A 17,200-nucleotide genomic window follows, 5' to 3' on the forward strand; every position below is an offset into this window, starting at 1 on the left:
TGTCTCGGCTGTGATGTGAACAGTTTTATTCTTTGGGAGAAATAGATGGAATTTTTGGATAAGACTTTTGGGAAGTGAAGGATTACTTTGATACCAAGACTTTTGAAATCAGAGGGAAAAGTTTTGCTTAAAGTTTGTCACAAAAAAGAAAAGGGGAAAACTCCAAAGAAAAGGAAATTTAAACAATGATGTGTAATTCAGTAAGGGTGTCTCTTTTTCCCTCTGAAACTTTTTCATGGAGGTTGTGAGAGTATGAGAGTTGGAGAATGGGGGAAGAGATGGGGTTAAAAGAGCAATGATTTCTACATTTATTATATATATATATATATATATATATATATATATATATATATATATATATATATATATATATATATATATATATATATATATAATTTTTTATTTTATATATATATATATATATATATATATATATAATTTTTTATTTTATTTTTACAAGAAACGTTCTGATAATGAGGTAGAGCGCTATATATATACAGTCTTGTTCAAAATAATAGCAGTACAATGTGACTAACCAGAATAATCAAGGTTTTTAGTATATTTTTTATTGCTACGTGGCAAACAAGTTACCAGTAGGTTCAGTAGATTGTCAGAAAACAAACAAGACCCAGCATTCATGATATGCACGCTCTTAAGGCTGTGCAATTGGGCAATTAGTTGAAAGGGGTGTGTTCAAAAAAATAGCAGTGTGGCATTCAATCACTGAGGTCATCAATTTTGTGAAGAAACAGGTGTGAATCAGGTGGCCCCTATTTAAGGATGAAGCCAACACTTGTTGAACATGCATTTGAAAGCTGAGGAAAATGGGTCGTTCAAGACATTGTTCAGAAGAACAGCGTACTTTGATTAAAAAGTTGATTAGAGAGGGGAAAACCTATAAAGAGGTGCAAAAAATGATAGGCTGTTCAGCTAAAATGATCTCCAATGCCTTAAAATGGAGAGCAAAACCAGAGAGACGTGGAAGAAAACGGAAGACAACCATCAAAATGGATAGAAGAATAACCAGAATGGCAAAGGCTCAGCCAATGATCACCTCCAGGATGATCAAAGACAGTCTGGAGTTACCTGTAAGTACTGTGACAGTTAGAAGACGTCTGTGTGAAGCTAATCTATTTTCAAGAATCCCCCGCAAAGTCCCTCTGTTAAAAAAAAGGCATGTGCAGAAGAGGTTACAATTTGCCAAAGAACACATCAACTGGCCTAAAGAGAAATGGAGGAACATTTTGTGGACTGATGAGAGTAAAATTGTTCTTTTTGGGTCCAAGGGCCACAGGCAGTTTGTGAGACGACCCCCAAACTCTGAATTCAAGCCACAGTACACAGTGAAGACAGTGAAGCATGGAGGTGCAAGCATCATGATATGGGCATGTTTCTCTTACTATGGTGTTGGGCCTATTTATCGCATACCAGGGATCATGGATCAGTTTGCATATGTTAAAATACTTGAAGAGGTCATGTTGCCCTATGCTGAAGAGGACATGCCCTTGAAACGGTTGTTTCAACAAGACAATGACCCAAAACACACTAGTAAACGGGCAAAGTCTTGGTTCCAAACCAACAAAATTAATGTTATGGAGTGGCCAGCCCAATCTCCAGACCTTAATCCAATTGAGAACTTGTGGGGTGATATCAAAAATGCTGTTTCTGAAGCAAAACCAAGAAATGTGAATGAATTGTGGAATGTTGTTAAAGAATCATGGAGTGGAATAACAGCTGAGAGGTGCCACAAGTTGGTTGACTCCATGCCACACAGATGTCAAGCAGTTTTAAAAAACTGTGATCATACAACTAAATATTAGTTTAGTGATTCACAGGATTGCTAAATCCCAGAAAGAAAAAAAATGTTTGTACAAAATAGTTTTGAGTTTGTACAGTCAAAGGTAGACACTGCTATTTTTTTGAACACACCCCTTTCAACTAATTGCCCAATTGCACAGCCTTAAGAGCGTGCATATCATGAATGCTGGGTCTTGTTTGTTTTCTGACAATCTACTGAACCTACTGGTAACTTGTTTGCCACGTAGCAATAAAAAATATACTAAAAACCTTGATTATTCTGGTTAGTCACATTGTACTGCTATTATTTTGAACAAGACTGTATATATATATATATAGCAATTCTCTTTTCGAAATCTCTTAATAAAAAATTTGTGACAACAACAGAGATATAAAAAGGTAGTGTTTTATTGGTTATAGCTGAAATTAAGTGTTAAATTCCTTTTAAATTCCTCTTGTATGCTGCAAATATATGATGATTTATTGATGGGGTGGCAGTGACTCAGTGGTTCATGTAGGTTGCCTACAAACCAGAAGGTTGGTGGTTCAAGTCCCAGTTCCACCTGACCATGAGCAAAACACCGAATCCCAGCTGCTCCCGATGAGCTGGATCGGTGTATGAATAGGTGAAAATGAGGCAAAAGGTAAAGCGCTTTGGATGGCCATAGGGTCTGTTGAAAGCGCTATATAAATGCTGTCCATTTACGATGGGAATAAATATTTTGCAAAAGTAGGGCATTGGAATTGCACAACACATTTTTGTTGATGACTTTGGTTCAATGAATATTATAAAAAAAAAAAAAAAAAAAGTCAAACTGCAGTCAAACTTCAAAATTTGAAGTCATTGTTGGAACAAAGAGTAAAAGGTGCACTAGTTCAAGCTAGAATATCTTATATTAAAGAAATGGATGCTCCAACTGCTTATTTTGGGGGGCTTGAATGGAAGGAATTACAAAATAAATGCATGCTTCATCTTAAAAGAAAAAAATGGAACTAGTATTTCAGATCCAACAGAAATTAGAAATTTGGTCATTGGACAGCTTTCTACAGGAAAGTCTCCAGGAGTTGATGGATTACCAGTGGAATATTATAAAGTATTTGGGGTGTTTTAGGAGAAGATTTGTATAATGCATTTTGTGAATGTTTTAAAAGAGGTACTGTTTACCAGAAAGCTGTCAGAGAGCTTTTATTACTCCTGCCAAAAAATGGAGACCTAGGGTTGTTGAAGAATTGGGGCCCAGTGTTAATGTGTTTAGACTATAAACTGTCTAGGTGTTTAGCCAAAAGATGAAAAAAATAGCATGTTGTGGTGGAAAGAGAACAAACTTATTGCATTCCTGGATGTGGGTTTTTATCCACTGACCAAGAGAAAGCTTTTGACTGATAAAAAAATACCCTAAAAGGGTCATGAATACCCTTTTACAGTGTTTAAAACCATCTCAGGTTACGTATGTAACCATGGTTCCCTGAGAGGGAACGAGACGCTGCGTAAAAAAAAATGCTAGGGTACGCCTCTGCGTACCATGTCATGAAGCACTTGTGTAATCAGTCCAATAGCGGGAAGATACGTCACGGGCGGGTGACGTCATCGACCAGGAAGCTATAAAGCACACCTGGACCAAACAGTCACTAGCTTCTGGAAAAAGTCGAACAAATCGATCACAGGCATGCCGGTAGTATGGTATCGCGACGCAGCATCTCGTTCCCTCTCAGGGAACCATGGTTACATACGTAACCTGAGACGTTCTCTATCTCGAGGGAACTTCAAGCTGCGTCGAAACGCTAGGGGACCTCAATACCCACGCCGCCAGAGTCCCAAATGTCTGTATGTGTGATTTAACCCAGAAACACCCAGGACCCCGGAGTAGAGGCTACGTCTAAATTGTAAAACCTCACAAATGTATGTGGAGAGGACCACCCAGCCGCATCACAAAGCTCTGACAGTGAAACTCCCGAAATAAGAGCCATAGAGGCAGCCATACTCCTAGTAGAGTGGGCGCGGACACTCATAGGTGAAGGATGTCCGACCGACTCATAAGCGAGCGAAATAGCCTCGACTATCCACTTGCTAAGCGTCTGCTTTGAAGCCGATTTTCCCTTACTGGAGGACCCAAAACATACAAACAACTGTTCTGACTTTCGCCACAGGGCAGCTCTGTGGACATATGCATCTAGGGCCCTGACCGGACATAGCAGATTTAGCTTCTCTTGGTCTTGACTAGTGAACGGAGGCGGACAGAAAGCCTGCAGCATTACTGGTCCCGGCACATTAGTCGGGACCTTGGGAACATATCCTTCCCTCGGGAAGAGAAATGCTTTCACCATTCCTGGTGCAAACTCAAGGCAAGAAGGTGCTACTGATAGAGCCTGTAGGTCTCCTACTCTTTTCAGTGATGAAATCGCTAGAAGAAACACTGTTTTTAGTGTGAGGAACTTTACTACAACTTTCTCTAACTGCTCAAAGGGAGCCAACATAAGGCCTTCCAGCACTATGGCCAGGTCCCAAGTCGGCCCCCTTTGAGCGTGCCGCAGGTCTGAGCCTCAAGGTACCACGGAGGAAACGCGTGACCCACGAGTGTCTCCCTAATGATGCGTTATCTAATGGATTATGATACGCAGATATCGCCGACACATACACTTTCAGAGTCGACGGGGATAACCCTGCGGATAATTTTTCTTGCAAGAACTCGAGAACTGAACCGACCGGGCAGTTAACAGGGTCCAAAGTCTGGTGCGTACACCAGGGGACAAAAACTCTCCATTTGAGTGCGTAAAGTCTCCTTGTGGATGGTGCTCTGGAGTGCAACATGGTCTCTATCACCTTAGTCGATAGACCCGTGTTTATGAACTGGGCCCCCTCAGGGGCCAAGCCCACAGTTTCCACAGTTCCGGGCGCGGGTGCAGTACTGACCCCCCGGCCTGCGAAAGAAGATCCCTCCTGACTGGGATTTCCCAGGGAGGACCCTCTAGGAGAGACATGATGTCTGGGAGCCATACTCGGCCTGGCCAGAACGGGGCTACCAATAAGAGCTGAACCCCGTCCCGGCGGACTCTCTCCAGCACTCCTGGGAGCAACGCAGGCGTACAGACGCAGCCTCGGCCACGTCTGTACCATTGCGTCCAGCCCCAGCGGGGCTGGATGTGTGAGGGAAAAGAATGCTGGACAGTGTGTCGTCTCTCGAGACGCAAACAGATCCACCTGGTGTCGCCCAAAGTGGATCCACAGCTCCTCCACCACCTCAGGGTGGAGCCTCCATTCCCCCGGCACCACTCCCTGCCTCGACAGGGAGTCTGCCGCTACATTCAGGACCCCCGGGATGTACATCGCCCTGAGCGAGAGCATCTTGCCTTGGGCCCATATTAGCATGTGATGCGTGAGCTTCCACAACCGACGCGATCTCAATCCCCCCTGGTGATTTATATACGAGACCACTGAAGTGTTGTCTGACCGAACTAACACATGGCGGCCCCGTAGGTCTGGGAGGAAGTGTTTGAGTGCTTGAAACACAGCCATCAGCTCCAGCTGGTTTATGTGCCAGGAGAGCTGATGGCCCCTCCACAGACCTTGGGCCGAGCGGCCACTCATGACCGCTCCCCAGCCAGTTAGGGAGGCATCCGTCGTTAGCATTACGCGATGACAAGGAGCCCCCAGAACTGAACCTTGGGAAAGGAACCAAGGATCTTTCCACTTCACCAAGGCACGTAGGCAGCGCCGCGTGACCTTGATTAAGCGAAAAGGGTTTCCCCTCGGGGAGAACCCCTTGGTCCTGAGCCACCACTGTAAGGGTCTCATGTACAGCAGGCCAAAAGGTATCATGTTGGACGCTGCTGCCATCAAACCCAACACTCTTTGAAAGTGTTTGACAGTGAGTGACTGGCCTAGCTTTATCTGGTTGACGGTACTCAGGATCGTTTTTACCCTGGGCGGAGATAGCCGTGCCGACATCGTTCTCGTGTCCCAAACTACCCCCAGGAAAGTAATGCTCTGCTGTGGTGCCAACATACTTTTCTTTTCGTTCAACCTTAGCCCCAACACCTTCATGTGGGCGAGAACAGCATCTCGATGCTGAACCGCCAGTTGTTTCGACTGTGTTAACACTAGCCAATCGTCGATGTAATTTAGCACGCGGATGCCCTGGAGTCGCAGCGGAGCCAGAGCTGCATCCACGCACTTCGTGAAAGTGCGGGGCGATAAAGCTAGACCGAATGGCAGCACTCGATATTGGTACGCTTATCCCCCAAAAGCGAACCTGAGGAACTGTCTGTGCTGCGGAAGGATGGAGATGTGGAAGTACGCATCTTTTAAATCTATCGCGACGCACCAGTCCTCGGACCTGATGTGACACACAATCTGTTTTATCGTGAGCATTTTGAATTTTAATCTTTTTACTGCTCTGTTTAGATGACGCAGATCTAAGATAGCCCTTTTTCTATTGTACGCAGGACCCATTCTGAGACATTCGGCAGAAGTTTCCACGCTGCCAGAAAATCTACTAAGGGAACCAGCCTCTCGAGGCCGGTCTCTGGATTTTCCTGTGTGGTCAGCCCGGTGTCCTGTAAAGGATAACTGGCAGGTAGCAACCGAACTGACCGCCCAGGGGCCCTCCCGAGTGGGCGCGAACATCCCCAAGCCGCTACGTTTCTGGGCGGACATGGAGATATGCGTTCGCCGGGGACCGCCGCGCCCTGAAGCACCAATGGTGGCGGGGTTGGCAGACCGGCCCCCCGATGGCACCGGGAAAGAGTGGGCGCCTCGGCGAGCCGCACTTTCCCGGAGGGGACTGCCATCGGAAGCCCTGCGCTCTTGGCGTCAGGACTTCTTAGCCGAGGCCTTCCTAGCAATAAGGACGGTCCTCAGATCCGTCCTACCGCGGGAAGGTCCCGGCTGAGCGTGTCGCCCGGTCCCCCGTTCTCTCTGCGAGGGGGCCCGAGCGACCACGATCTGTTTTTGTTGCGCTCGATGCGCTGCGGAGGAGGACGTACTCGGCTGGGGCTGCCCCCGCCCGGCAGCCCCTGGGGGATATGATTTGCGGGGGAGAAATTTTTGAAATGCCGCCGCCTGCTTCCTGGCCTCCTGGTAACGGTCGATGACTGTTTTTACAGCGTCACCAAAGAGGCCAATAGGCGAGACGGGCGAATCCATAAGGAACTTTTTGTCACGTTCTTTAATATCTGACAAATTTAACCATAAACATCTCCCTGGTGGCACGAAGAGACAAATCTGCCGCCCGCCTAATTTCGGCAATCGTTTCTCTCCCCACTTCCTCTGTTTCTTCATTAATATCCCCCAACAGATCCGCTTGATATGCTTGCAGGACGGCCACCGTATGTAAACAGGCGGCCACCTGCCCTGCTGCCGAGTATGCCCTGCCCACCAGCGCTGATGTTGTTCTCACGGGCTTGGTGGGCAGCTGCGGGGCTTGCAGCGACGATGCCGACTCGGGGGAGAGATAGCTCGCGAGCGTCTCTAACTTAAGTCTAAACTTAATCTGGCAACGGCGCGAGTGACAACCTCCATAAGCTCCTCCTGTGCGTCCGTGCTTAATGGTGGAAGTAACTCGTCAGTTTCATTTATGCTTACAACATCCAGTTCCTCGGAACTGGAGTGCTGCAACTGATCTTGTGCCTCAGCGCAAGCGGAAGAAATTGCAGAGCGTGCTTCCAACTCGCGAGCTGAGGCTTGAGATCCAGCGGGTAAGGGCAGAGATAGGGGATCACCCGTCTCTAACCCCGCCACTAGATCTAACTGCGATCCCCAGGACGCGAGCCTTCGCTGCGCCTCGGCAACAGCGGGACCCGAGCCCTGAGGACCGCGTGCCAAAGCACTCTCCTCGAAGAGTGCCCGGCGTGATCTCAGTGTTCGCATTGGGAGACTATCGCAATGCTCACAGCCAACCCCCTCGAGAGCTGACTGGGCATGCTCAAGCCCCAAACACATTACACACAGGTCGTGTGTATCCCCACCCGTGATGTAACGAGGGCAGGGAGTAACACATTGCCTGAACTGACTAGACATTCTCTTTTCTTTTTTTTTGACACACACACAATAAATGGACATGCAATATCACACAGAGCGCTTTGTGAAGACACTGAAGCTAGTGACTGTTTGGTCCAGGTGTGCTTTATAGCTTCCTGGTCGATGACGTCACCCGCCCGTGATGTATCGTCCCGCTATTGGACTGATCACACAAGTGCTTCATGACATGGTACGCAGAGGCGTCCCCTAGCGTTTCGACGCAGCTCGAAGTTCCCTCGAGATAGGGAACTTTGGATTTGGGGAGAATATTTTTTCTTAGATAAAAATACAGTATGAGGTTGCTTCAGTTATGCTTAAGATAGGAGGTGGCTTGAGCTATCATATTCCTGTTAAAAGAGGAATACAGCAGGGATGTCCTCTATCAGGACAATTTTAGCCATAGAACCCTTACTGTGCAAGTTAAGAAATTAGTTAAAAGGTTTAATGATACCTGGTGATAATTCAGGGTTAAGGTATTCTGTTTATGCTTATGCAGATGATGTAAATATGTTTATTACTGGTCAAAATGATATTCAGATAGTGTGAAGGGTTTGTTGTGGGTTCTTGGGTTAATGGGCCACCTCATCTACCTGAAGGACTGAAATGGGAAAGGGAAGGTACTAAAGTATAAAGAAAGGAACTGGGAGCGTCTGATTGAAAATGTTGTTGCCAAGTTGTCTAAATTGGCTATTGCCCAAATTCTATAGGGGCAGAGTCTTAATTACAAAAAACCTGACAGCCTCTATGTTATGGCACAGACTGAATGTACTTGAGCCACCAGATGACAATATTAAAGGTGCCCTAGAATGAAAAATTGAATAAACCTTGCCATAGTGAAATAATAAGAGTTCAGTACATGGACATCACATACAGTGAGTCTCAAACACCATTGCCTCCTACTTCATATGTAAATATTGTGCATGAAAAACACCACGGAAAAAAAAGTGCTTCTCAACATAAACCCAACCATGACGCAAGCGTTGGGGATCATTTGCATCTGTCCAAACAGGCTCATTGTCAGCTGGAACAGACAGAGCCGAATCTACTGATGGTAAACAAGACACTCGAAGATAGCAAAAACGGCTCTCATGACACATGGTTGAAGTTTATTATAACCGGATACCACAACAAATTGTTCGTTTGTTCGACCCATTTCAAGCATGGGATAAGCTATTATTTACAATAAACTCAAACTTAAAACTTGTCATTTGCAGCTTTTGTATTGTGAAATTTAGTCATCAAAGCTCATAAAGTGACAGCACTCAAAAGTGAAAATCCGCCAATCAAAACGTGAACCTCAAAACAACAAAAAAATAAATATTATACACAAGATTGTGTCCATAAACTGTTGACAAAGTACTTTTAATATTTGCTTCTTTCAGCATCTCAAAAGATGCTTCTCTCAGCATCTTAAACTGAAGAAACGGGCAACTGTATTCCTGCAAGCAGTAAGTAGTGATTTATCCACTTATTGACTAGCTGTTAAAACAATTTCAGATAAAATTGAAAGTTTCTTAGAGAGACCGCATTGTCTAGATAATGCAAGATGCTAATACAGTAACAATAGGAAACTCCAAGTACCCTACCAAACTAAATAGTGTGTCTAATGACAAAGGTTAATATTATTTTGTATTACAAAATACAACCATAGATACCGTTCACTCGATCCTTCTAGCAAACGTCACCTTTTCCACCATGTAAGTTAAAACGATAGTCAATGGAGATTGATAAAATGCAGCCTACTTGTTTATTGGTGTTTTCAGATCATCCGCACGCGCGAGAGCTTGCGTGCATATGGTTGCCAGATTGGACATGTTTAGGTAAAACACCGAATGTGTTCTTTTCACAGAAAAGCTCTGTTTGTGGGGATTTGAACTTAAACTGAAGTCTGGCAACTGCACGAACGCAAGCTCTTTCTCGCGTTTGGATGATCTGAAAACAATAAACGAGTAAGCTGCATTTCAGCAATCTCCATTTGAGATGTTCTGCTTAAAGTGTCATTCAGTCAGTCTGTGTTCTGTCAGGACGGTCAGGACTCACGAGCCGCTTCACTGAACTGCTGTGAGCTGTGAGCAGCTGAAATAAGCCAATCAGAGCAGAGCTCAACATTAATATTCATGACCCTTCCAAATAATGCAAAAACAGAGCATTACATCCTAGGGACAATTTATAGGGTTGTAAATGGACCTGTTAAATTGTATCTGGACAATTTTTGCCCTTAAATAAGCCACATACCCTCTATGTAGATATCAGAGAACAATTTAACATATTGTTTCAAATCATTCTAGGGCACCTTTAAGAATATTCAGAGGAAAATGGTGGATTTTTTTCTGGTCTGGTCAAAACTAGATTCCTGAGAGGGCAAAGCCTAATAGATATATTAATAAATGCTTTTCGATTACAAGCAGCACAAAGACTGTTGTATGAAGAAAATCTTAGGTGGATGGATTATTGTATCATTGGCTGTATTGTATGCATTGTAAAAAATCTACTTTTGCCAACTAGTCCCTGGTTTTTTGTCCTATTGGAACCAAACTAATGCCAAAATGTTCTCTGGAGTCTGATCATCTATAATTATCAAAAAAGGTTGATATTCCGATTCATTGTTGCAAAGGGGTGTCATAATGGACGTTCAGGGCAGAGCCTATTTTACTAAAAGTACTATAACTCATGAAGGAAATTAGATATCTTCACCAAACTTGGTAAGTAGTGTATGGGCTCAGTTTTTGATCACGATAAAAATATTGTGACGATTGGCCACTAAGTGGCGCTGTAACATGAAGAAAACTTGAAAAGGGATTTAACCACAAAGCCGCTAGTCCAATTTACTTGATAATTGGTATTTAGTGTCTTGGCCCAAGGTTACTATGCATGTCTATGAGGACATTGGCGTATCTCAAAAACATGGCCGCCATTGACCAATGAAATTTGAGCATCTATTAGACAAGGTTAACAGAAGCCAATCAGAAAGAAACTTGTTAGCCATGTTTGACTCATGGATCCATAGCTCTGTAAGAATTTAGAAAGAAATCAGCCACTAGTTGGTACTAACAAGTTTTATGGCTCTATAATCACATGGTGTTGAACACATCCACAAAATATGCATATCATATGATAGACCTCCTCATACTGAACAATTTTGCCTCTGGAACCATTTCTGTCAATCAAATTATATTTAAAACCTACTTTTGCGAACTAGTCCCTGGAATTTTGTCCGTTCGGAACCAAACCAGTCTAGAACAATTCTGTTGACTCTTTAAATCAATAATTAACCAAAAAAAGTTGAACTTTGTACTTTGGGTAGCTATAAAACGGTCATTTAAAAAGAGGGGTCTGGCAAAGCATGCTCAAAAACCTATTAATCCTGAATGAAAACTACAAACTTCACGAAAATAGGTGGGGACGTGCAGCATATGACTCTAAAGAAGCATGCAACATTTCATGGAGATCGGGCAATATATGCCTCTATAAAAGTAAAAAATTTGATTATGTACCATTGCTTTAAATGGTGTATTACCTAAAATTGACATTAAAAAAGCCACCAGATGGCAGTAGAAGACCACTCATTGGTTCATTCTGGCCACTAAGACTTTATTAAATCATTATAATAACATTGCAAATCATTGACCAATTAATTTGTTCTTTTGATGTTTGTTTTGAAACCAATATTACAATTAATGTGAGAAAATGACCACTAGACTTATAATGTACTTAAAATATCTATATGTAAAAAAGTGTGTGTGTGTGTGTGTGTGTGTGTGTGTGTGTGTGTGTGTGTGTGTGTGTGTGTGTGTGTGTGTGTGTGTGTGTGTGTGTGTGTGTGTGAGAGAGAGAGAGAGAGAGAGAGAGAGAGAGAGAGAGAGAGAGAGAGAGAGAGAGAGAGAGACCAATATCTACTCAAGAAATGCTCAGACCTTAATCAAATCATGATAAATCATGTTAGAATCATGATAAATCATAATACATAAATCACAATTTGGTAAATCATATTAGAATGTGGTAACTTGTGGTAAACTATGGTAAATCAAGCTGGAATCATGGTAAATCATACTAGAATGTGGTAAATCACAATAGAACAACAGTAAATCATACTATAATGTGGTAAATCATGGTAAATCATGGTAAACTATGGTAAATCACAATAGGATCATGGTAAATTATACTAGAACGTGGTAAATCATGGTAAACCATGCCAGAACATGGTAAATCATGGTAAACGGTGTTAAACAATGCTAGAATCATGGTAAATCATACTAGAACATGGTAAATCATACTCGAATGTGGTAAATTTTGGTAAGTCATTGTAAGTCATGCTAAACTATGGTAAATCAAAATAGAATCATGATAAATCATACTAGAGCATGGTAAATCATGGTAAGCCATGCTAGAACATGGTAAATCATGGTAAACGGTGTTAAACAATGCTAGAATCATGGTAAATCATACTAGAACATGGTAAATCATACTCGAATGTGGTAAATTTTGGTAAGTCATTGTAAGTCATGCTAAACTATGGTAAATCAAAATAGAATCATGATAAATCATACTAGAGCATGGTAAATCATGGTAAGCCATGCTAGAACATGGGATATCATGGTAAACTATGCTAGAATTATGGCAAATCATACTTTAATGTGGTAAATTATGGTAAATCCTGTTAAACTTTGGTAAATCACAATAGAATCATGGTAAATCATACTAGAATGTAAATGTACTAGAATGTACTAGAAAGTAAATTGTGGTAAACTATGGTAAACTATGGTAAATCATAATAAAATTATGGTAAATGAAAGTGAGCCAAGGAGTATTTCTCTGCTGCCACCTGCTGGTTAAATTAGTCATTTTGTTCTATAATTCATATTTAGACTTTATAGAGTCACTTTTATAACATTTAAAATCACATTTTATCAGTTTATCACTTAATTTCACCTGCTCTCAATTTGATTATTTTACTGTTTAAAGGCCTTGCTTTAATTTGATGTTATTTTTACTGACTTTCAATCAACAATAAATTGGTATTATTTGCTGGAGAAATTTTTTACATTTGATTTATGTAATACTATTTGGCGACACATGACACACTTCACCTTTTAATTATGCTAAAATAATAATAATAATGATAATAATAATAATAGTAATAATAATAATAAAATCCTACCAATTACAATACATTTGACTAGTTCTTCCTAGTTTTACAAAGTGCATAAATCACAGGAAAAATATTGAACGTAAATAATATATAGTCTAATAACAACACATGCCTTTAAGCAGTTTTTTCTTTCTCTCTGATGTTTGGTGGTATGTCAAGTATTTAGATCTACACTGCAGGGATTCAGCCCTCTCTGAGCTTTTCCGTTCAAACACACAGTCTGGATCTGTTTAAAGACATTGGTAAGTATTTGTATGTGTGCTGTTGAAAAGAAACTGCACACAGTGTATACGTTGCATATGTTTTGTAAGCACAGTAGCTATGAGAGAGGTGTCTAGACAAGACCTTTTGATTACAGGCCATCCACAGCTTCAGCCGTCCTGCAGAGCTTTCCCTGGAACATAATAATTCACTCAGCATGTTGCTTCTTTATAACTTATAATAGAGCTTATGTAACACACAAACACACACACACGTCTGTTTTTGTGAAATATGGGGACATTCCATAGGCGTAATAGTTTTTATACTGTATAAACCGTATTTTCTATCCCCCTTACATGGCCCCTGCCCCTAAACCTACCCATCACAGGAAACATTCTGCATTTTTACATTTTCAAAAAAACATCATTTACTGCTGGTTGATGATCTCAGGTTTATATTACATTGTGGGGACATTTGGTCCCCGGGATTGGACTGAGAAAGAAATAAAATAATATATACACCTCCTGATGCCAGCGGTAATCCTTATGCTTACAATATTAAAAAATCTAATTGTTTGGTTTTAAATGTAATTTTGGACTCTGTATTAATGGTTTTATTTGAAGAGAGGACAGGAAAAGTATTAGGGAGAATATTTTTCTTCTTCTAGACTTTCCCTATAAAGATTTGCACTTCACTTTTGGAGCTTGCAGAAATAACATTCATGCTATAACAGGTGCATTATGTATTGTTGTGCAACAACTCTAAAAGCATACTAATGGATTGCTAATGGAGTTTCATAATTTATAATTTGGCACCAATCCTGAAGGGAGCAATTAGGGATCCTTCAAGAATTTCAACCCAGGCTTACCGCAAATACATGCCTTATGAAAGAATGAGCTGATTTGAGACATGAATTAGGTGTTTTGGTAGTTTAAGTGTATTTTAAATGTGAGATTAATTGATGTGTCTAGTTGAAAATTGGTTTGGAGAACTGAGGGGAAGAGTCTTGGAAAAAAATGACTTAAGTATGGAGAAATGTGTCCAAGCGAATGTAAAATAAAAAAACATGTAAAACACCAACAACAAAGTTGCACTTTCAGAGTGTTACATCATCTGTGTAAACACTTTGTGCCACCCGCCAACACCATCCCAAGGGACATGAAGCCTGAGCTTGTCAGGAACAGTTGGGAGAAAAGGAGCGAGGACTCAATTGCAGGAAGAAGATGCATGGTTCTTTATTAAATAATAACATATAGCAAACACAAACAATATAGCCCCAAGGGGGCAAACCAAACTTAACATAAACTAAACACAACGTGGAGCACGACAGGGAACAGAAGACATCAAACAACGATCCAGCACAGGACTGCAAACGCAAGGAGATTAAATAGGGGACAGACAAGATAGGAAATGAGGGGAGGCATAATCAGATAAAAAGAGGGGTGGGGTCACCAAACATGACAAAAAACAAGCACAGGCACAGAAATGACAAAAGCCCTTGTCTTTTTGTCTTGTTTCTAGTCCAAACATCTAAACATTCTTAAAACAAGAAGTATTCACTCCCACCTCCTCCTCTTCACGTTCAGAGTCGGCCAAGGGAGCCGTTCCTAAGAATACTGCTTGTTTCGAAACGGAGGAGGCCGTTCCTGAGATGTCTGTTTGTTACATGATGGCCTAGAGAGCTGTTCCTGAGAAGTCTGCCTGTCCTGTATCTGCCAAGGAGGCCACTATTAAGCAGTGGTGGAGGAAGTACTGAATCTCAGTAAAAGTACAAATAACCAGAGCCATATTTACTTCAGTAAAAGTAGTTAAGTAAAAGTAAGTAAAAGTACTACAACGACAATCGTAGGTGGCGGCAGGTCTTAATGAGTGAGTCATTGAGTCGGTTAGTTCAAACGGCTGATTCGTTCATGAATGAAGTCGTTTACGAACAGGTCATTGAATCTTTGATTCAACCGATTCATTCAAACGCTGAATCATTCATTAACACACTATTGCTGTGAGATGCGTTGTGGTTCTGATGTGGAAATATGATCTGATCTTGGAAATATTTTCGCTGCTGTAATAGAACAAAAGCAGTTTATATTGCATCTAAAATGTAAGTGACTAATTTAAATTAATTGTTTATGGAACGGTCATGAAATCAGTGTCACATTTTCAGTCGTTACTGAGTTTCTCTGTACGAGCGGCGTTGGTTTGTTTCCATTTCTCCTCGAGAGGCTGCGCGATTGTCAACAGCGCAACCATCAGTTCATACATTAGCCTATTATTATCCATTAATTATCTGAACAAACCTTAATCTCGAGAAATCCCTGAAACTGATCAGAAAATGTAACGAAAAGTTGTAGAAATGTAGTGGAGTAGAAAGTAAAATATTTGCTGCAAAATGTAACAAAGTAAAAGTAAAAAGTATGCACAGTACATATACGTGAAAAATGTACTTAAGTAAAGTAACGAAGTATTTGTACTTCGTTACATTCCACCACTGCTATTAAGACCAGTCCTTCAGGCCTGGCTTCACTGCCTCTCATCAGTCCTTGGCCAGTCTTCACTCTTCTGTCGCCTTGGATTTGAGGGCCTTCATCTGTGACTTATCCCTCCACCTCTTTAGCTCCATCGGGCTCCACTTTCACTCCGGCTCAACCTAAGACCTCAGACAGACCTGCTCCACCTCAGTCCTCCAGCACCCTGGCTTCCCCTCGGCTCCACCTTGATCTCCAGGACGGCTCTGCCTGGGTTTACATCGCCATCATCAGCCTTGTCTCAGACGGTCATCCCACTGGTTCTGCCTCCCCCATGGCTCCTCCCTCCCTCGACCTCTCCATGGGTTTACATCCTGGGATTACGGGTTCTGCCCTGGCTTCCCCTACCTCTAATGCCTCCCTGGCTTCTGCCACCATCGTCTTCCCCTTGGCTTTTGTATTGAAGCCCTGTGGTTGTTCAGATCATTTGTCATCATTCTCATCTGATTTACCTGTTTTTCTGTTCCAGTTTATCTAATCTAAGTACTAAGAATTTTGTTTATTTGAGTTTTTGTTTAATACATCTACGGCTGCATTTAGATCTGGCTTTTTCTCGTCGTTATTGATTGACCTTTATCATTGTTATCACTGACCTGTGATTCATGATTCACCACAAAATTGATAAAGCATTGTAGAAATAATCCATGATTGCACTGTTGCTTCTCCAAATGTGTATTTATGTTCAGTTTTCATTTGCCCACCCTATCGGTTAGATTTATTGGAAGGGTTGCATGTTATTTTAAACCATTAATTTTATAATGCCATTCATTTCTAAACTGCTACGATATGTTCACACAACTTCAGACCTTGCATGAAAGTGGTAAAGTATGTTTTTTGACACAAACAAAGCACTCAGCCACTTAATAAAAATTGAGTTTAAACAATTGTCACATGGAGTTTAACAATATCTTTCCTATCGTTCTGGGTCTTAAATGTGTAAATTGAGTTGGATCTCTATGGAGGGTCAAAAATCTCTCAGATTTCATACAAAAAAAAAACTCTTCATTTGTGTTCTGAAGATGAACAAGTGTCTTACGGGTGTGGAACGACACAAGGCTGAGTAATTAATGACAGAATGTTCATTTTTGATAAACTAACCTTTTAATAAAATGTTACCACAGTCACGTTCATCTCTTTTGGAGAAAATTGAATGCGCTTTTTATTGCTACTCACTTTCAAACTGCCACAAAATGTGCAAGAAGCAACATAATATAATTTTGCACAAATATTGCCACAGGCACATTTCATAAGGCTGAGCTTGATAAATGATCAAAATGTATCAATTAAGTAGACTCTAATGGGATTCTGATAAAATATTTGATGCCATTAGGATTGGTTCCAAATGTATTTATTTATTTTGTATTTTTGACAAGTCCTTTTTACTTAAAGGTGCACTATGCAACTTTTCTGTCCGCTAGAGGACACTTATTCTAAACAAAGGCGTAGTTTGATGACGCCAAGTTTGAGCTCAGCATCTTGGGACATGTTCTTCACCTCCCAGCATTGGAAAATAAT

The sequence above is a fragment of the Pseudorasbora parva genome, chromosome 6, assembly GCF_024679245.1.
Source record: "Pseudorasbora parva isolate DD20220531a chromosome 6, ASM2467924v1, whole genome shotgun sequence".
In the NCBI taxonomy this organism is placed as follows: Eukaryota; Metazoa; Chordata; class Actinopteri; order Cypriniformes; family Gobionidae; genus Pseudorasbora; species Pseudorasbora parva.